General features: G+C 44.4%; 1 protein-coding gene across 6 annotated transcripts in view; it reads right to left on the reverse strand.

Moving 5' to 3' along the window:
- SNX10 (sorting nexin 10) overlaps window positions 1-22,542 on the reverse strand; it is a 67,746-nt gene that overhangs the window by 39,591 nt on the left and 5,613 nt on the right. For 2 of the 6 annotated variants that reach the window (XM_024990567.2, XM_005205531.5), the window contains exon 2: window positions 21,657-21,808. The exons of 3 other annotated variants lie outside the window; for them this stretch is intronic. The gene's annotated coding sequence lies outside the window, so the exon portion shown is untranslated. Of the gene's footprint in view, window positions 1-211; window positions 21,809-22,542 lie in introns of all 6 variants that reach the window. One more of the 6 variants, XM_059885484.1, reaches the window with a different exon arrangement.

Consider the following 22,542-nt stretch of genomic DNA (forward strand, 5'->3'; position numbering starts at 1 on the left):
TGTTTATCAATAATTTGTCAATCATGTGGCCACATCCCAACCAGGAACTGTTCTTTGAAATAGAACACCAAAAGTCTCTCTGATCACCACAGCCAACCCTTCCTTTTCTCACTTTCTCATTGTCATACAATTTGCTCTTCCACTTGAATGGAAAGCCACCAGAAGTTTTGATCCTACCCTCTTATTCCTGCTCTGGACTTCACTTTCTTACCATTCAAGTTTTCTCCCCTCCGGCATCCTTATTTTCCTGTTCCATTGACACACAGCCCCTTTTATCTGCCAGTCCCCCAAACACGGATCAGCATAGCCTCTGTCTCCTCCACTTCTCTCTTGTCCTGTTCACTATAGAAGAAAAATCCAGTCATTTCTGTGACAGGCTTCATCTCCAGGTTCTGAGTTCCAGCCTAGGTGGGATCCTCCAGGGTTCAGGAGTCCCTCCACTCATCCAGCAGCTTCAGATCATTATATCTCATCCAGCAGCCTCCTCCTCCTCCTGGTCTACTACTCTGTCATCTGATAACTGTACCTCCCACTTCATCAAACAGTAAGACCATCAGGTTTATACTCTTCGTCTTTGGTCTTCCGCTACCTTGAAATCTACCCATAAATTCACCCACTTCCCTTAGTCTCAAAAAAAAAAAACAAAACATAAAACTCTTCCCTGTCTTCATGATCTTATCTTCCCTACCTTGTTCAATAAGTCAGTCCCTCAATTATCCCATGTCCTTAATAACTCCAGCTTCTTTCTTTTCACTAGTCCCTTCTCCTTCCCCAATAAGCAAGCTCAGGTTCCTCTCACCCCAGTGTAGAGGGGAAGGCCTGGCTAGTCCATCAATCTAGGAAAGACCCGGTACTGCAGTAGTCATCAGAGATGGGACAATGACCACGTCCTGGGTTCACTTACATCAGAGTGGGAGAAGAAGGAGAGTTATCCAATAAATGGACAGCTCATCCATAAAAAAGAATGAAAGTTTGCCATTTGCAAAACATGGATGGATTCAGAGGATATTATGTTAGTGAAATAAGCTAGACAGAGAAAGACAAATACTGTATGATATCACTTATACACAGAATCTAAAAAATACAAAACCAGTGAATATAACAGACTTCCCAGGTGGCGCTAGCGGCAAAGAACCTGCCTGCCAACGCAGAAGACATAAGACATGGGTTCAACCCGTGGGTCAGGAAGATCCCCTGGAGAAGGAAATGGCAAGTCACTCCAGTATTCTTGCCTAGTGAATCCCACGGACAGAGGAGCCTGGCGGGCTACGGTCCACAGAGTCGCAGAGTCAGAGTCAACTGAAGTGACTTAGCACAGCATGGTGAAAATAACAAAAAAGAAACAGAATCAAAGATATAGAGAACAAATTAATGGTTACCACTAGAGAGAGGAAAGGGAGAAGGTCAGGACAGGAGTAGAGGATTCAGAGGTACAAACTATTAGGTACAAAATAAATAAGCCACAAGGACATATTGTACAACATAGGCAATATAATCAATGTTTTATAATAACTATAAATGGAGCATAACTTTTAAAAATTGTGAATCTACATTGTATACTTTTAACATATAATATTGTACATCAACTGTACTTCAATTTTTAAACACTCCAGGAGCAGCAATCGTCTTGTGCTGAAGTCCCAAGGCAGAACAAGCCTGGCTTACCTGGAGCCAAGGAAGCCATGGGGATGGAGTTGGTGGAAGACAGAAACGGGCTCAGAAAGGAAGGCAGGCGCCCTGTGGACCTTAGTGAAGAATCTGGATACCCTGCGGGCATTTCTAGCAGGTGAGAGACATAATCTGACTTACAGAATATCAGGGGCCAGAGCAGAAGCAGGGAGGTCTGTTGGGAGGCTACTGACGTGGTACAGCCCACAGGTGGAGGTGGCCCAGGCACAGAGCAGCAGCAGAAGGGGGTATGAGAGGAAGTGGTTGTTGGTGTGCTTCCTCCGTTGTGCATATCCAACTGGACAAGAGAGCAAGCATTGACCCACGGCTGCTAGGAGAAAAGGACCACGGCATCTATCTATTCAAGAAAGGTTCAAGACTTCTTGGTGGTCTGTGCTCCCAATGCAGGGTGCACATATTCAATCCCTCATCAAGGAATTAAGATCCCACATGCTGCAGAGTATAGCCAAAATAAATAAATGCATTTTAAAAAATAAATAAAGGTTTTTTTTTTTTTTTTTTTTTTAAAGAGAAGGGTTCTGTAAGACATGCTGCAGGGGCAGAAGATAGAAACTCATGGTAGCTCAGGCCCAGCAGGTGATGAGTGAGGTCCTGGTGGGGAAGAGGGTGTTCTTCTCCCCACCTCCACACTGACACCAGAGGCTGGTCTTAACTTGCAGATGGCGAATGGCCTGTGCTTGGTGGGGCATCTGAGCAATTTTCGTGGTGAGGCACTACGCTTGGTTTCCCAGCAGAAGCCACAGACTCACACTCACCTTCCGCTTTAATCAGCGCAATTCCCAAAGGGTTACCACGGCCTCATCTCTGCTGCCCCACACTCGTTCTCTGTCTCAGCCACCACCCCCATCTCACACCCAACGGAGGCCACAGTCAGAGCCTCCTTGTGCACACCCCCATCCAGACATCTTTCAGGCACCTCAAACTGACCGCGTCCCATCCAGGCTGGCTGTCGCATGCCACCTCTTCCTGCCCGCCCCCAGAATACAGCCGGTTCTCCCTCCTCCTATGCCATCCAGCTTAGTTAATGGTGTCAGTATCCACACACTGACTCAAGCAAGAATCCCAGAGACCATCTTTGATTGCTTCCTTTCCCTTACTTTACAAATCCAGCTGGTCAACAAGCCCTGACCATCCTCTCTCTCTAAATGCCACCTAAGCCCATTCCCTGCTCGCAGCCTCCAATGTCTCCAGCCTGATTCAGGCTCTTGACACTTCTCTCCTGGACTCGAGCTGGAACAAAGGTAGATTCCCGGGCCGGTCACCCTTAGCAAGTGCTTATAAATGATTTTTGAACAAATGAAAGAGAATGCATAAATAAAGAAAATGACTGAGTGAACAGATGAGTGAGGAAATCAAATAAAAGAATCAATTAATGCTGTGTAGAAACAAACAAAACTTAAAAAGATATAATCTAGTGGAAGAAATGCAACCAAGCAGGTACAAGGTATCAGGTGACATAGTGCTATAGCGGGGGAGGGATGGAAAATATAGAGATTGTCTTCCAGGTGTCAAGGATGAAACTGGGCACTTCGTACATGCTTCACACATGACTCACCCAGAAACCATGTGACATACTGTGCTCCAGATGGGGAAATCGACATTCAAAGAAGTTACTGAAAGATAATCACCCAAGGCCATCCAACACACAGGGGCAGGGCTCAGACTCAAACCTAGGTCTGCGTCCCTAAATCCCATGTTGGTTAATGGGCATAGGCTTAAAGGAAGGGCCAGACTTCAAAAGATAATGATAATAATCAACACCCAGAGAGTCCTTCTGCCAACAGTTACTGTACTAAACACTTTACATGTATCCTCATAAAAAATTCTATGAGGTAGATGTGAATATTAGCGCCATTTTAGACTTAAGAAAACTAAGTACCAAGAAGGTAGCAAGTAATTTGTCAAAGGTCATACAGCTACTAAGCAAAAGAATTGAGATTTGAGCCCAGGGGGTCTTGCTGCCATGTCCATGTTGCCCTAATGATGGAGATGAGATGCCAGAGGCGGGTTCCTGGTGAGAGGAATGGTCTGATTACCCAGGGAAGCAAGAAGTTACAAATCACTTTGAGGAACAGGAAGTGGCTCATTGTGGCTGGGATCAAGAGGTGGTAGAAAGTGGGACTCCGGGGAAAGGTGGGACCAGACAGGCGGCTTCCTATCACCTGGTCCAGGGCGTTGGCCTGTCTTGTCTGATCAAGTTCTTCCCTCCTCCACAAGATAGTGAACAGTTGGAGGAGCACATTCACCATTTTCTTAACCAAGGTATTTTGTTTTCTTGCATCTGAACGTGGAAAAGGCAAAGGAATAACTGATTCGTTCAAGGTTTTACTGTTAACTAGACAGTATAACCTCCCCCATATTCCATGGAGATACATATCAGTGCCATGATCCCTTGGCATTGATTCTTTTTAATTATTTAAAATAATTTTATTTATTTATTTCTGGCTGTGCTGAGTCTTCACTGCTGCATGGGCTTTTCTCTAGTTGCAGAGAGTAGGGGCTACTCTCTAGTTGAACTGTGTGGGCTTCTCACTGTGGTGGCTTTTCTTGTTGTGGAGCACAGGCTCCAGGGCATGCAGGTTTCAGTAGCGTAGTTCCCAGGCTCTAGGGCACAGTCTCAAGAGCTGTGGAGCACAGGCTTAGCTGTTCCATGGCATGTGGAATCTTCCTGGATCAGGAATCAAACCCATGTTTCCTACATTAGCAGGCAGATTCTTTACCACTGAGCCACCAGGGAAGCTGTGGCACTGATTCTAATATATATTTAGTTTGAAAAGATTACCCTATTTAAAAAAATCCCTCTCTGATTTTTTTTCCTGGTACTGTAAGTGTCCAATACATTGTCATCCTTTACCACATTGTGCTGTGCTGTGCTTAGTCACTCAGTTGTGTCCAATTATTTGTGACCCCATGGACTGTAGCCCACCAGGCTCCTCTGTCCATGGGATTCTCCAGGCAAGAATACCAGAGTGAGTTGCCATACCCTCCTCCAGGGGATCTTCTTGACCCAGGAATTGAACCGGGGTCTCCTGCATTGCAGACACATTCTTTACCAGCTGAGCTACCAGGGAAGCCCTTACACCTCACTACTATGAGGTTATACACAAATCAGTCAAATACAAATTTCTATTCGGAACACTTTAGTAGAAAAAACTAAAAGGCAGATCCCCCAAACTAACTTCTAATTTGAAAACTGTTTTGGGAAATTAAAAAAAAAAAAAGAAGACCAGGTCTGCCAAATAATCCAAACAAGTCCTAGGGTCATTTTTGAGCCTACTGGGGTCATAATCCATCAATCACAGGAAAAGGTCATCTTGGAATCTGCAAGTGCTATTATAGTTCCTTCTTTTCTGAAAATCTCAGGGGGAAAAATGATCACAGCATCAAAGCCTCCCAACTTGAAAGAGACCAAGATGGTCCTCCCCCATGGTCAGGAGGACAGACTAAGTAAGAGAGACCAAAGAAATGCTCTCTGACCTCTGAAAGTAAATATTCTAAAGCAAAAGAACTATTTTTCATTTTTTAGTTCAAATTAAATTTAAAGTGGTATAATTCAGGAAATTTGAAAAACAGAGAAGTAAAATTACCATCCATACTTAGGATGACCATATGGCCTGGGTTAGTCAAATCAGTACTGGCTTATATGGGTCACTGTAATTATTAACAGCACACACACACATACACACACATTTTAAGAGTGCTCAAAAGCGTTGTGGTTTAAATGGTAAGTTATTTCTGGTCACCCTAGCATAATCCACTGTTCGAAAGAATCATCACAGTTTTGGTATATTTCTTTGCTGACTTTTTCTTACGTGCACTTTTTTTATCATCAAAATCAAGTGTTTTCACAAACCTACATCTTTTCTTCAATTTTCATTACAACAAAAATATCATTCTATGTTCCTAGATCGGAGAAGGCAATGGCACCCCACTCCAGTACTCTTGCATGGAAAATCCCATGGACGGAGGAGCCTGGTAGGCTGCAGTCCATGGGGTTGCTGAGGGTCGGACACGACTGAGCAACTTCACTTCCACTTTTCACTTTCATGCATTGGAGAAGGAAATGGCAACCCACTCCAATGTTCTTGCCTGGAGAATCCCAGGGATGGGGGAGCCTGGTGGGCTGCCGTCCATGGGGTCGCACAGAGTTGGACACGACTGAAGAGACTTAGCAGAAGCAGCAGCATGCTCCTAGATAGTAAGTCAAGCATTCCACTGAGTAAATGTTAACCTTTCTTCTACTGTTGAACATTTAGGTGGCTGCAAGATAGCTTTAAAGGAAATGAATTTGTGGGGTACTTAGAAGACCAATGTATAAATCTCAAGAGAAATTTCAGCCTAAGTGAGGAAGAGTCAAAAAAAAAATAGTAATTAGGAGGAATTTCACTAACTCCATTTTTATGAACAGGGGAGTCCCCTATTTCCCTCTAGACCAAGCAATTTCTTCATTCTTCCCTGATTAAGGGCTGCCAGATTCAATTCCAGCATGCCTGTGTGACTTTTCCATTTGTGCCCATACAACCCATGCTCCACACATGCAGAACGAACCTCTCAATACAAAATTTAGATCAAATGCCTCTTCTGCCTCAAGTCCATCCACACTGGCCACTGCAGTGAGAATAAACTCCAAATCTCTGACCATGACTTACAAGCCTCCCCTCTCCCCACCGACTTACAGACCCCGTGGTCTGATCCCAGCCTACATTCCTACCTTACCTGCTTCTACTCTCTCCTTTACTCTCTGCCCTTCTCTCCATCTCTTATATGTACCAACTTCATTCCATCCCAGGACTTCTATACCTACTAGTACCTCTTTCTAGAACATTTTTCTCTAGATCTTTTCTGATTGTGTCCTCAGCTCAAATGTCACCAGAGTCATCTTTGCTGCAACACCTTAACTAAAAGTTTCCTCCCAAAGTCATTCTCTTTTCACTACTTTATTTTCTTTACACTACTTTCTTACACTACTTTACACTACTTTCTTACACTACTTTACACTACTTTATTTTCCTTATGGCACTCAACACAACCTGAATCTATGTTATTTGTTTATAGGTGTATCTGTCCCTGTGATGTGGGCTCCAAGAGGGCAGAGACTCTGGCTAGTTCACTGCTACACCCCAGAGCCAGCCCATAATAGCAGATGAATAGCATATAACTAGAAAGAATGAATGACAGTAGACAGAGAGTCACCATGAGAACAGGTACCTATTCAATGTGCAAAGTACTAAAATTCTGAAAGAGATGGGAATACTAGACCACCTGACTGGCCTCTTGAGAAACCTATATGTAGGTCAGGAAGCAACAGTTAGAACTGGACATGGAACAACAGACTGGTTCCAAATAGGAAAAGGAGTACATCAAGGCTGTATATTGTCACCCTGCTTATTCAACTTCTATGCAGAGTACATCATGAGAAACGCTGGGCTGGAAGAAGCAAAAAGCTGGAATCAAGATTGCCGGGAGAAATATCAATAACCTCAGATATGCAGATGACACCACCCTTATGACAGAAAGTGAAGAGGAACTAAAAAACCTCTTGATGAAAGTGAAAGAGGAGAGTGAAACAGTTGGCTTAAAGCTCAACATTCAGAAAACTAAGATCATGGCATCTGGTCCCATCACTTCATGGCAAATAGATGGAGAAACAGTGGAAACAGTGTCAGACTTTATTTTTTGGGCTCCAAAAATCACTGCAGATGGTGATTGCAGCTATGAAATTAAAAGACGCTTATTCCTTGGAAGGAAAGTTATGACCAACCTAGATAGCATATTCAAAAGCAGAGATATTACTTTGCCAACAAAGGTCCTCAACTCAAGGCTATGGTTTTTCCAGTGGTCATGTATGGATGTGAGAGTTGGATTGTGAAGAAAGCTGAGCGCTGAAGAATTGATGCTTTTGAACTGTGGTGTTGGAGAAGACTCTTGAGAGTCCCTTGGACTGCAAGGAGATCCAACCAGTCCATCCTAAAGGAGACCAGTGCTGGGTGTTCATTGGAAGGACTGATGCTGAGGCTGAGACTCCAATACTTTGGCCACCTCATGTGAAGAGTTGACTCATTGGAAAAGACCCTAATACTGGGAGGGATTGGGGGCAGGAGGAGAAGGGGACGACAGAGGATGAGATGGCTGGATGGCATCACCGACTCGATGGACATGAGTTTGAGTGAACTCTGGGAGTTGGTGATGGACAGAGAGGCCTGGAGTGCTGCGATTCATGGGGCGGCAAAGAGTCGGACACGACTGAGCAACTGAACTGAACTGATTAACCCCTTTGTGTTATTCTGCAAAATGATCAACCAGTACTATCATGCAGAAATAATGAAATTAATGAAATAAAATGTTCATCCTAGAACACATCAACACCAATATACAATATTACCTGGATTAAAGGAATTAAATTTTTGCTTTGTAGTACTTTCCACCAAAACATAAAAAAAGAAAATTTCAGACTCTAGCAGTCTGAAATAAATAACAGGGGTCTCTAAATGGCATTTAGGTCCATGACCAAGTTTTTAATGGTCCACAGTAAAATGGGAAAAAGAAAACAGTGCACTGAATTTCTAGAAAGCTAAAATCTACCTATGTAAAGTACTCTGCTTTATTTTTAGATTATGTCTTTTCTACTTCTGGGGTATCAAAATAAGCCTCTCTTTTGTAAGAAAACAGTAACTGTATCTTATATGTTTTGAGGAGGTTTTTGTGCCCTTTATGTAAAAAGCAAAAGGTTGGCAATCCTGTGCTAGGCCTTAACTTTCTTCTATCATTTTAGAAACCCAAGAACTCCACAGAACTGGGTATCATTCATCTCTGCATTCCCTGTACTCCTTCTCAACTGTGGCCCTTGGAGGTTTTACTAAGCCCACAGCTGTACTGGCTCTAATTCTGCAGCACCGGGGGCCCCTGGCTCTACGGTAAAAGGGCAGGATCAATCAATCAATCATTCAATCAGTGAGTGACATCTATCATGGTAGGGAGAAGGGTGGGCAGGAGATGGGAGATGGAGTTGAGGGAGACTGGCATGCGCAATGCAGCCAGAAAAATAACCCCTCCCTAATATTCAAACCAGGCTTCCCTGGTGGCCCAGTGGTAAAGAACCCACCTGCAATGCAGGAGATGGGGGTTCAATCCCTGGGTCAGGAAAATCCCCTGGAGAAAGAAATGGCAACCCATTCTAGTATTCTTACCTGGGAAATCCCATGGACAGAGGAGCCTGGCGGGCTACAGTAAAAAGAGTTGCAAAGCATCAGACACAACTGAGCGACTAAACAACAAACAAACAATATAAAAACTACCTGGAAAATTTTTAGTGAAAAATTTAAGTGACTTGTCTAGCCCCTTAACAGAAATCGTTGTTGACCCAGAGAAGTGAGGACAATGAAGTCACAAGGATGCCCAGTGGTCAGCCAGCCTTCTTCGCTGCTTCCCGGTATGTGACCAAAATCGCGGGAAGCTGTCAGTGCGGCAGCCATGAATTTATAGGCTGTGGTGAATTCATGACCAAGGTAGTCTGGCCAGGAAAGAGCTTGAGACAAGGCGTCACAGAACTGACCAAATTAAACTAAGCCAGTGGGAATCAAAGAAGGCTAATCTTGTGATCTTGTCAGCAATTTTTAGAAGTCCAAAGGTTAACAAAACACTAAGAAGGAAAACAAATGCAGGCAGCTGGTGAGTGGGAAAGAAAACCATGACTGGCCTTGTTCTCGGGGCAGACTGGGCATCCTGGAGTAAGGCAGAAGTCAAGATTTGAAAACTGTTAGCAGCATAAAGTTTGGAAAGGGTGAAACAGCAGGGAGAAGCATCATGCTCATTAACTAGCTCTGTCCAAGCTCGGGGGCTCCGGGTGCCGCTGCTTTGCCCGCCTTGGTGGAAACCAAGATGGGATTCTATCCGAGTCAGGCCAGAGCTCACACTCCACCTGGACCAGAACACAGGATTACTGGCTCCAAAGCCTGGAGCTCACACACCCTTCAACCTGGCATCCCTACATCTGGGAAGGGATCCTCAAGAAGGACCAGCACCCAGGCGCAAAGCCACACATCTGAGTCTGCTCACTATGGCCATGTTTATTGGTAAAAAAGTTGAGACCACCCGAATGCCCATTCCTAAGGGAGCGATTAAACAAAGTGAACCCCATTCGCAAAAATTTTGTCGTTCAAAACACAGGGTAACCTGGAAGTACTGAGGGGAGGGGGCGTGTCCATGACACACTAAGGGGAAACGACAAAGGGGAAACTGCAGAACAGCAGGCAGGGTGATTCCACTGTTTAAGTATGGACATAAATGTGTATACGCACACTGATATGCACAGGGATGCATAGAAAAGGATTCCAGAAGGATACACGCCACAGTGTATTCATGTATATATACACATGCATATGGGACAGGGGAGAAGGACCCATTTTTCTTATTTTTTACTTTATACGCTCCTGGACTGTTAACAACTTTTTTTTTTTAAATATATTGCCTTTGTGATTTGAAACTAGATCAAATAAATCCGTAAGGACATAAAGCATATATAAAATAAACAAGAGCCCCCCACCGCAGTCATCGTTATTCCTCTTGCTCAGTCAGGAAAAACCAGTCACTAGGACGGAAAGCAAAGCTGGGGAAGGGACCGCTCGGGCTTGCTCCCCTTCTCCACCAGCTGCTGGATATTTCTCCCTCCCTTAGCTGACACATCAGGTTGTATTTTTATTTAGTTCTGATCAAGAACAACGCATACTTTTTGAAGCAGGATTTGCACTAGCAGAGAACAAAATAAGAAATGCAGACCAAATCGGTTCAGAAGTGAGCTCTGCCCAGTCTGCGGCAGTATCAGGCGCTGACAGCCAGCAGCTTTTTGGCCGAATGTCTCCTTGATACGCCTTTCTGACTCCACCCACAGAGTCTACACCCATCTCTGAATTTTTTTTTGGGGGGGGGCCACATCATGCAGTTTGTGGGATCTTAGTTCCTTGACCAGAAATTGAATCCAGGCCCTTGGTAGTGTAAACTCAGTGTCCTAATCACTGGACTGCTGGGGAATTCCCTATATTTTTTATTTATAATGCATCCTCCCTTTGCTTCCAAATGAATGTGAAGTAGTTCTCCAATAGATTTAAGGCAGCAAACAATAATTGATCTAATTATTGTAAAGTTATTAACAAAGGAACTGAGGTAAGAATGAGGGGAAAACGAAAATGTTATTTGAAGTATAAAGTCCTACCACTCATAAGCATATTTAATTTTTGGTTGCTATACACTAATGCTCCTTAAAGCCTGTACTGCAAAAGCAAAGTTTACAACTATCATGAAAATAACCGAGAAAGACATTACTACAATATCCACTTCTGATTCACTGAATAAATCTAAATTCAGCAAGCTTCCTCAATGCTCTTCAGAGGCCATTAACATTTTTCATAAGTCTTCCTCAGAACTATATAATGTATAATAAATCGTCTGATACACACCTACCTTGCTGACACAGTAGTTAGATCATCTCCAAAAATTTAGCTTGAAAGGCAGCAACAAAGTGTTTAGAGTTCAGGTTTGGAGCCACTCATATCTGGGTTCAAATCCCAACTATGCCACTGATGCCTGTGTGACCTTGGACAAGTTACCCAACCTCTTTGAGCCTACATGTTCTTATAGAAGAGGGGGAAAGCATTCTTAATAGTGCCTATTTTATAAGGGTACTGGGAGAACTATTTAAGTAATTTAAGCACTGAGAAAATGTGCAATAAAAATTAAATTTGATCACTGGCTAAATCCTTGGTACCTTTTTTTTTTTTCCAAAATATTTGTAAAAACAATGGAAAGTTCAAAAAATTGCATTACTTGAGTAAAAAGCTAGATTGGATACATGTACATACATGTGGGTCTCCAAAGATCAGAGAAAAAGTAAGACTTGCCTCTCTCGACAGACCCTTGCACATTTAGCTATAAGAAATACCCATAAATAACCTCAAACACCATGGCAAAAATTACTGGACAAATAGAATACAGTATCAGAACAGAAAACATACATTAGCCTAGCTATTCATGGTTGACTGTCACGAGAAATGAAAGAGATGTGATCTAATAATTCATGTACCTTAAAATCCTAGTATATTCAACGGTTTCCAAAGTAGCCCCATCCTGAATGTGACTTCACACCAATGACTCTATAAGAAGCCTTTCCCATATCTTCAAAGCTGAGGACACTTGGCCTATTTGAAAACCATCATTAAATCTCCCTTAGCTTCCATTTTTCCAAATTAACTATTCTGGAGGTATTTAGTAGCTCCTGCTAACCAGAACAAGGAAAGATTTAAGTGTCTTTTCAAAGTTTCCAGGAAAATGAACAGAAAGCTCAGAGAGAAATAAAACAGCTATCATTATGAGTGTCAACTGCATGCTGGCAGCATGCTGAGTATATTCTGTGCACTGTCTCATTTAATTCTCACAACCGTCCAATTCACAGATGAAGATGCTAAGCCTTAGAAAGAGGAAGTAACTTGCTCAAAGTAACCACCACAAGGTCACCCACTTGCTCAGGGACAATGCTGGAATTCAAACCCATCTGTCACTAGATGACTGCTACTCCCTTTTCAGATCTCTGTTCCCGTCTTACTAACTCTGGGAAGCTTCCCCTAACTCCCTCCAGCAAAGTCAAATCCCCCTCATTATACTTCCCCTGCACCAAGCTCTTCCTCTATGGTTCTGATCTCAGCGAGATTCTTACCCTTATTCATTTAGGCATTGAGTTAATGTCTATCTCCCCACCAAACTGTAGGCTCAGGGACAACACAGCTCGCAGTGTTTTTTATTTAGGATCTCTGGCCTAAAGGGAGATCTCTGCCTTAAGGGACCAGGCACTTAACGGGTTCTCTACATACATTTATACTGACTGAACAAATAAATGGGAGAAAACAGTGCTCAGAAATCACTCAGCTACTCGGGCACCGCACTAAGGAAGCACAGGCAGTCCAGTGTTCATTGACGTACGGGCATCGTAACACTTGAGACCAAGGTCTTCTTCAGAACTGAAGAGGATCTCAGGTACAAAGCCTCGCAGAGGTGAGATGGACACGGCAGCATCCTCACAGCTGAAGGAGGGCAGTGTGAGGTACGGACTCTTCATCAACCCGGTTAATACATTATTAATAATAAACTGCTTTTCTGATTCTTCTGGTTGATTTTTTTTACTACATACAGCTTCTGTTTTATTTTTCCTGCTAGTTTAATTAGCTTGCCAATCCCCTCCTTGAATATCTTTTTTCTTAAAATACTTTAAGCAGAATCACATGTCATTCACAGGTTAGGTTCTTAACACTCAATTGTGAAACTGAAAACAACTGAAATAAAGGAAACTATATATACACACACACACACACACACAAAGTTACCAAATCTCTGTACTTCTCCACAAGTCACTGTCACAAGGAAAAGCCCAAGTGTTTCAGAATATCGTATTTTTAAGCAAGTCATACAGGACCATCCCAGATTACACTCACTCCCAATGTAAAAATACTAAACCAGTAGAAACATTAAGTTCTTTATGAGAAAGGAAAATATTCACAGGCAAGCTATTTTAGTCTAAAAAGATTTTAAAAAGAAAATTATATTTGTTACTTGTCAAATAGTGAGGTTCTCAGGGTTTCAGGATTTTGATTATCACTTAACGATAGGCTTGATTTCACAATGTTTTTATTTTTTTTGCCATGAGTGAACAACAAACTTTAAGAGGTGAGAAAAAGTGGAGAAAAGCAGGAGATGGAGTTTTGCTATGTGAATGTTCAGGAAAAAAAGGAAAACTACGAACTTAGCCACATTGGTTTGGCAGAGCCTAAATTCACATAAGGCCTAAACTATCTGCCCCTTTTCAGTAAGCATGTAATTCCTCTCCACATTTTTTTCAGAGATTTAGAGATGTAGCGGGTCCCACCAGACAGGCCAAGCAATCTTGAAAAGTCCAGTTAAGCAACCTCCCAACCAAGAAAAGTGCCTCAGGTGAGTGACACTATAGCCTTGGGGAGGAAAGAATTCATTTACAGGATCTAACAAGATCACGTACCTCTTAGATGAATGGGGCTTCCCTGGGAGCTCAGCTGGTAAAGAAACCACCCGCCAGTGCAGGAGACCCCAGGTTGAATCCTGGGTCGGGAAGGTCCCCTGGAGAAGGGATAGGCTACCCACCTCAGTATTCTTAGGCTTCCCTGGTAGCTCAGCTGGTAAAGAATCCGCCTGCAATGTGGGAGACCTGGGTTTGATCCCTGGGTTGGGAAGATTCCCTGGAGAAGGAAATGGCTATCCATTCCAGTATTCTGACCTGAAGAATTCCATGGACTGTATAGTCTATGGGGGTCTCAAAGAGTCGGACACAACTGAGCAGCTAAACAACAGCAACATCTCCACTTACTCCTCCTGGTGACTCTAATAAGAAGTCAACAGTGCCCAAAGTCTCTGCTATTTGCTGCAAAGCTGAGCCCCTCTGCCTGGGAAGCAGTCCCACATCCAGGGAGCACACCTGGGCATCAGGCTCACCGTCAGCCCTGGCGGAGGAAGAGAACCCTCATAGACCGGGTCTCCTAGTTGTCAAGTACTAGGCAACCCATTCCAGGCACTTCACACATAGTACACACATGACTCAGGCAGAAACCATGTGCATCGTGTGCTCCCGATGGGGAAACAGCTGAGGGAAAGGAAAAGACAGGGCTCTCAGCTGCCCATTCACCACCACCCAGGACCAAGGAGACCACAGCCCAGGCTGCTGCTTCACAGGGAGCCCTCGGTCCTGGTCAACCAAAGACCACCATTTCAAATCACAACTCAGCCCTGTCACCGACATTACCTGTGAGTGTACCTGTGAGTCAAAATCACATATGCTTTTATTTCCTGTTTGCTATCTGTCTCCACAAGATAGCCTGTGACTGTTCTGCTCAAGAAGCCATTCTACATACTGCGAGGCCACAGCCCCCAAATGGCCAAAGCCGGAAGGGAGTCGGCTTCTGAAAGACAACAGGGCAGGGCCATCAGCCCCTGGGGACCTGCCAAAGCCACACAGTTGGAGCTTCTGCTCCTCTCTCTGCAGGGACCCAGGAGAACCACTCTAGGCACCAGAGTGTTCTCTCTCCAGACACTGAGTCCTGGGATCTAGTACCAGGTACCAGGGCTTCCCCAGTGGCTCAGTGGTAAAGAATCTGTATGTAGTGCACAAGATGTGAATTCAATCCCTGGTTCAGGAAGATGCCCTGGAGAAGGGAATGGCTACCCACTCCAGTATTCTTGCCTGGGAAATCCCACGGACAGGCTCCAGTCCATGGGGCTGCAAGAGTTGACCATGACTGAGTGCCTAACCACCACCACCAGCCCAGGTACTAGGTTATGCCCCCTGATCCAGATATACCTCCAGGGTTGCCCAGTGGTCAGAGTCGGGGATGAGGTGTGATCATCAAGGTTAGAAGTCAGGCTGCTCAGGGTAAGGAGACAGAGACGACGAGGGAGAGAGGGAAGAAGATTCTGAAGTCAGGGCTCAGAAACGAAGCCTGCCTCCCCTCTTAAAGAAACTTGACCAGCGCCCTAACTGCACCCACTGTCATCCTACCTACTGAAACCCTGAAGCACTAGGTGGCCGCCTCAGCCCAGCTTCCAAGGCCACTGTCTTCCGGCTTCACCTCCTCAACACCTCATTTTCTGCTCCCTCCTCACCAGTGCACCCACCACTGAGGTGAGAGCCCCCTCCTCGTCTCCCCAGCAAGAGGCCTGCTGTCCCCAGATGCTCCCCCACCTCTCTCTGCCTGGCCCCGCCTTACTCTCCCCTCATCAGGACAAAACATCACCTGCAAACAGTCCCACAGCCCTTGGAAAGGCCAGGAACTACTCCAAGCACTTTATACACATCCACTCCTTTCCTCAGCACGAGAGCCCCTTCAGGAGGCACTGTTAGTATCCCCACTTTACAGATTAGAAAACTGAGGCACACAGAGATGATGTGACTGTCTCAAGGCCCCATAGGCAGCAGCCAAGTCCCTGCTCCCAAGGAGGGAGCTGCAGTGCCTTTTACAACACAGCTACAACTGCCACCTCCTCCCCAGGTCTCCCCTGCTCTCTGCAGAGCCCCTGGCAAATCTCCAGACCACCTACATGGGCTGGAGTGAGGACTGGCTAGGTTCTTGTCTTCTCTCCCCTCTTAGACTAAAAAGCCCTGACTAAGGCCTTGGGGTATTTCTACATCATCTTTGTATTAGTTTCCTGTTGCTACTGAAACAAACTGCCATCGACTTAGTGGCTTAAAACCACACAAATTTATGACCTTAGTTTTGTAGGTCAGAAGTCCAACACAGATATCTTCAGGTTAAAATCAAGGGCTCAGGCTGTGTTCCTCCTGGAAGCTCTAGGGGAGGATCTGTTTCCTGCCCTTCTCCCAGTTCCCAAGGCTTGGCTCACGGCACCTTCCTCCATCTTCAAAGCCCACAACGTATCATCTCTCTGACCCTTCTTCTGCAGTCATTCTCCCTCTGAACACCGCCGGGAAAGGTTCTCTGCTTTTAAGGACGCACGTGACTGTATCAGGCTCACTTGGATGACCCAGGATAATCTCCTCATTGATCAAGGCCCTTAACTTAATTATACCTGCAAAGTCCCTTTTGGCATGCAAGGAAAAATGTTCACTGGCTCCAAGGGTTAGAATGTAGACCAATGTGGAAGCTGTTATTCTACCTACCACACTCTTTGTACATAAACCTCGAACACAATGGCCCACACTGAACTTCAGGAGCTGCACCAATCCCCAAAGGCTGGATTATATGGCCCTTCCATGGCCTCCGATTGAGATGGACATTAGTTCTGTACCTCCCAAATCCACCAAGAATTCTTTGAAGGAGGACCCCCAAACAGAGATAGTGATAATACATGGTGGACACATAAAGATGTCTGATAATCTGGGGAGCAAACACACTGCTAAGGACTTTACTGCATTCAGCTCATCAATCCCTACCTCAACCACTATTTTCTATTTTTTGCTCTGTATTTTACTTTTATCATTTTTTAAAGCTTAACACTTGTTTCAAAATGTAAATAATGCCAAAAGGTCAAGAATAAACATTCTCCTTCTCTCTTTTCTGCCTCTTAGTCATTTTTTGGTATCCTTCCAGGGACATTTTATGCATCTGCAAGCAGGATATATTCCTATTTATTTCCTACCCCCTACTCCCTTTTCTGTAAATGCTAACATCACTTACAGTCCTTCCCATGCCTCACTCTTCACAACACAGACTACTCCACAGCTGTCCACAGAGCATCCTGGTTCTCTTTTTGGGTACTTATTCCACTGTGCAGCCAGAGCACAATTCAGTTCACCACCCCCCACACTGACAGATACTCTTTAGCTGTTAGAAACGGTGCTCAGCAAGTTTGTGTGACTTTGTCTGAAGGATAAATTTCTCTAAGTGGACTGAATCAAGCAAGGCGATGTGAATGATTAACTCTGACAGGTTCTGGCAGATGCCCTCTGCAGGGGACTAATACACATTCACAAAGTGTGTACGTATGAGTTCTGTTTTCCCACATCCTCCCTAACATGGATGGTTATCAGAATTTTTTACTTTTGCCAACCCCAGGTAGGTGAAGTGTAACATGTTTCAATGCACTTCAATTGGTATTTTTAAAATTATGTGTGAGCTCAAGCATTCTTCATGTGTTTAGGAGTCATTAAATTACTTTATATGGACTTTTTGTTCATATCCTTTGACATTTTCCTACACCGTTCTGTTCTTTTCCTTATTAATTTGTAATTATTTATGTATTAGGGAAATTAACCCGTAACGTATAACATGAAACACATATTTTTCCATTTTGTAATCTGTCTTTAGTTTTGCTTACAGGGGTTTTGCTATGCTGTTTTTAAGTAATGAATTGTATCAATTTTTTCCTTATGGCTTCTAAGTTTTGCAGCACACTTAGAAAGCCCATTCCTACTGAAAAGTTATAAAAATATTCTCCTTTGGATTATTCTAGAGATCAGTCATCTATGAGCAGTGAAAAGTTCTTTTCTATGGTCATGGATTTACATCCTGGCTATAATGTGTTTCTGGCCATACCATATGCAAACAAATTTTAACTTTATAAGGTAACTTTTATTTTCTGATACTCTGGTGTTTATAAAGCACTGTCCCATGACAGTCAGTGAGACAGGCAGTGCAAGACTTATCTGTCTTATTTTATAGAGGACAGCTTCCCAAGCCAACACCTAGAGAGGTTCATCTCCCATCCACGTCCACACAGTACGGTCCAGACTCACACTGAGGACTCCGGAAGCTCTTCTCTCCTCTCCCCTCCACTGCCTCTCTTCACAAAAGGACATTTATACTCTTTAAAATCTTAAAGGACATCGCCAAAGGCATTTCTAAATAACTTCAAAAGAAAGTGAATAACTTTTCTATTGAAAAGACAGTACTGGACTTCCCCAGCGGCGCAGTGGGTACGACTCTGTCTGCCAACTCAGGGATACAGGTTCGGCGTGCCAAGGAGCAACCAAGCTCGTGAGCCACAACTATGGAGCTGTGCTCTGGAGCCCGTGAGCGGCAACTACCGAGCCCAGGTGCTGCAAGTACTGAAGCCCACACACCTAGAGCCTGTGTACTGCGACAAAGAGGAGCCCCAGCTCGCCACAACTAGAGAAAGCCCACACAAAACAAAGAGGACCCCGCACAGCCAAAAAATAAAATACATTTTTTAAAAAGGCCTTGAATGCCATGCCAAGGATTAAAAAAAAAAAAAACCACACAGTATTATTTAAATAGGCCACACAGTGATCCAATTCAACAGTGACTCATCTTCAAATGCCTGTGCCAGTGTTCTCAACAACAGGCAGGATTCCGTGTTCCTACAGTGTGCCTATATAACCCTGCAACATTTAATGAAAATTAAGAGATGCAAATGTCCCCAGATCCCAAGGCTTCCGAGTGGATCATCAAGAGCAGCGCTTCTCATTTTGTGGTGAGTTATATTTAAGCTATGGAGGGCTCTTTTCAAATGACTCATATCCCAGCCTTCTCATCACCCACCCCCCAAGGGAGTCCCCCCAGGAGCATATCACTTGTCCCCTCAAGTGTACAGATGGTGGAAAACCACTGACCAGAGCCCAGAGTCTGTATCTGCACAATTCCTGTATACCGCACGGCCTTGGTTCTCCCACCTACCCGGACTCTTCTGCCATAGTGTCCAGTTGCCCTAATCAGGTCAGTTCTGAAATTCCCCCCTCAGGTCCTTTGTGCCTTTTGCTTCCTCTGACATCCCCAGCACCCCCTTCCCTCCCCAACCCACCAAGAGGGCTCCTTCCCACACTGCAGGTATTGGTTTAAATGCCACCTCTTCAGGAGCCTTTCCTGACCACCCACTAAAGCAAATTCCCCCCAGTAACACTCCATCCTTTTATTTTCTCCTTCGAATGTCTCAGTCTGTATGATTTGTATCTATTAATTTACTTCCTTGTTTATTGTCTGTCCTCTCAAAAATCCCACGAGGGCAAGGACCTTGTTCATGTCATTCACACTTTATAACCCTAGAATGGAGCAATGTTCCTGGCATATAATAAGTGCCCATTAAAAAATGGGTCAGTTACACTTGATTGAATTAGTCCTAGCTAATTCTCTCCATTTCTGCATCACCATCAAGTTTTTAAGTAGCCCCAACCACATGGGCTGGGAGGATGGACATTGGACAACTTGCCCAGCCCCTCCTGTTGGCCATCTCTGCTCATGGTTACTCAATCATTTTGCGAAAAGAGAAAGCAATTTAGCCAGCAACAGTCCAGGGTGGCATGTCTTGAAGACCACGCGCCTTCCTCTATTGTTTTCTCTTTTTTCCTTCTGGTCTAATTCCACTGGACTGTGGAGGATGAGACTGGAGAATGATGTTAAAGTCATAACATTCATCATCAAAAACAGCAACCCAACTAAAAATTACAGAATGTTAATGATGGGGCCAGACACTGTGTGAAGAGTGCAACATGAATCATCTCATCTAACCCTCAAGAGAGCCCCTCAGGCAAGTCTCACTACCTCAGTTTTACAAATGAGGAAAAAGTATGCAAGGTCATAGAGCTAGTAAGTGATGGAACCAGGACCCAAACCCAGCTAGCCAGACCCAGGCAAGCCCTCATCCTCCCCACACATCTAGCACAGCATCCAAGTCACATGCTTAGAAATAAATGCTAAAAAGAGAGCAATGAGAGGAGAATACTAACCAATAAACAGAATTATTTAAGTCTCAAATGTTTCAGGGATGTGGAGATTGGAGGCAGAGTTCTGTCTGTACATGAACTGGGAAAGTTCACAGCCATACTTCCAGAAATGATTTTTTCATTCTCAGAAAGGAGGTAATATTGAGACAAATGTAGTGTCTTCCTCTGAAAGACCTCTTTCAGGGTCATTAACTATAAAGGAGGACCCCTAAGAATAACTAGAGGGCAACAACAATCCAATTCAATGAGCAATTACTGAGAGCCCATTATGTGAGAGTTCTAAGTTTGGTCCTGACAAGGGCTATTTTTAATGGTTAAGGCACACGCCCTGAGTTCCAAGATGTAAAGATCTCCAGATACAGACATGAAACAAACTTCACTCTATGTGCCAGAAGAAATAGCACTGGTAACAGGGTTACAGGAAGGAGGAGAGTGCAAAAGGAGAAGCCTCATGAAGGAAAGTAGGACCTGACGAGGCCTTGATGCTTGCATCAGGCAGGGCAAACAGGACCAGCCTGGGCTGATTAAGAAGTAGCACCACTGGGGAATTCCCTGGTGGTCCAGTAGTTAGGACTCCATGCTTCCATTGCAGGGAGCACAGGTTCAATCCCTGGTCGGGGAACTACAATCCTGCCAACTGTGATGTGTGGCCAAAAAAAAATAGAAGGAACAGCATCACTTTCAGTAGACCTAAGTGTTCAGCCCCCCAGCAGTGGAGGGGCTGCGTTGACAGAATGTCATGAGGAGGTAAGCTGGGAAGAGCTCTAATGGGCATCCTAGGATGGGGAAGTCTTGAATGATGAGAGGAGGAATGCTGACTTCTCCCAGAAGGCAGGGATGTAGTACTCAGAAGCCTGCCATGATGGTGATGATTCATCTGGGGATGGGGTGGAGGATGGACTGATAGGCTGTGAGCTTCATCAGAGAGCTGCTGGAATGCATCAATCAACAGAAGAGATCATGGACTCAAGGTGGGCGGGAGATGGCCAAACACATTTGAAAATAACAAGAAGCAGAACCCTGAGGATTTGGTGGGGAGGGGTGAAATCATTTTTTGTGATACAATGGTGTCTTGGTGTTTTGTGTGATACATTTTGTGTCTACAATGGTGGACACATCATATATTTGTCAAAACCTGGAGTGTACAACACTAGGAATTAAGTGAACCTCAATGGAAAGTACAGACTTTGGGTGACAGTGTGTCAATACAGGTTCATTGACTATAATGACATACATACCACTCTGATGCCAAGGCTGATAACAGGAGAGGGGAGGCAGGTTATACATAGGATCTCTCTGTACTTTCCATCAGTTTTGCTGTGAACCTAAAACTGCTCTTAAAAATCAAATCTATTAGGACTTCCCGGGCAGTTCAGTAGTTAGGACTCCATGCTTCCACTTTAGGGGGTCCCAGTTCAATTCCCAGTCAGGGAAATAACACTCTACAAGCTGCACAGCCCCGCCCCCCCCCACCCCCGCAAAAAAACATCAGGTTTATTAAAAAAGATGTATGGGGACTTCCCTGGTGGCCCAGTGGCTAAGACTCTGAGCTCCCAAAGCAGGGGGCCCAGATTCGATCCATAGTCAGGGAACTAGATTCCATATGCCGAACTAAAGATTCTGCATGCTGCAACAAAGACACAGCACAGTGAAATAATTTTTTTTTTTAAAAAAAGACGTATATATAAAAAAAAAAAAGATGTATATAACAAGAATAACTTGGAGACAGCATGATGGAAGAAGGGCGTCAAGAGTGACTCACCAGCAGCAGACTGGAAGAAGACTGGGGTCACAGGCGGAATGGGGAAGCTGGAAAGGAGGTCTGTTTTTAGAGGTGAGAGAGAACAAAGATGAGTTCAGCTGGGAACAAGCCAGGATGATGGTGGACATCCACACAGAACAGCCTTCAGGCACCTGAAGAACAGTTTGGGGCTCAGATAAGAAAAGGGCAGAGGTATGCAAACTGGAAACAAAAGTAAGCACTACATGTTCCTCTTTTAAAGTGATAAATTGTCTTTCAAAAAGGAAAATCATTGCAACACACCGGAAATAGCCTTCCCACTCTGTCGAAAGAACTCTTGCTGGGGAGGCAAGTTTATTTACAAAGGAAAACAGCAGCACCAGGGGTTGCGATATACTAGTCACTTTCAACTCTGCCCAAAGTGACATCAGTCCAGATAGGAAGAACTGGCAAGTTATCTGAGGGACAGCAAGAGGGAGATTTCACTTTTAAGCAAACAGTTTCCCCTAACAAGGTTTTCCAGGTGGCACCAGTGGTAAAGAACCCACCTGCCAATGCAGATAGACCTAAGAAACCTGGGTTTGATCCCTGGGTTGGGAAGACCCCTTGGAGAAGGAAATGGCAACCCACTCCAGTATTCTTGCCTGGGAAATCCCATGGACAGAGGAGCCTGGTGGGCTGCAGTCCATATCGTCACACAAAGTATCGGACATGACTGAAGCAACTTAGCACGCATGACTGCCTAACAAGAGTAGGAAGGACAACGTGAATGCCAAACAGCCTGACTCCCAATCCTTATTCTGCCCCTTGCCCAGGGAGATTGTTTCACATCTCTGTGCCTCAGTTTCATCATCTGCAAAATGGGGATAATGGCCTGTTTCATGGATCAGCTGTAAAGATCACATGA

This window comes from Bos taurus, chromosome 4 (genome assembly GCF_002263795.3).
Source record: "Bos taurus isolate L1 Dominette 01449 registration number 42190680 breed Hereford chromosome 4, ARS-UCD2.0, whole genome shotgun sequence".
Lineage (NCBI taxonomy): Eukaryota > Metazoa > Chordata > Mammalia > Artiodactyla > Bovidae > Bos > Bos taurus.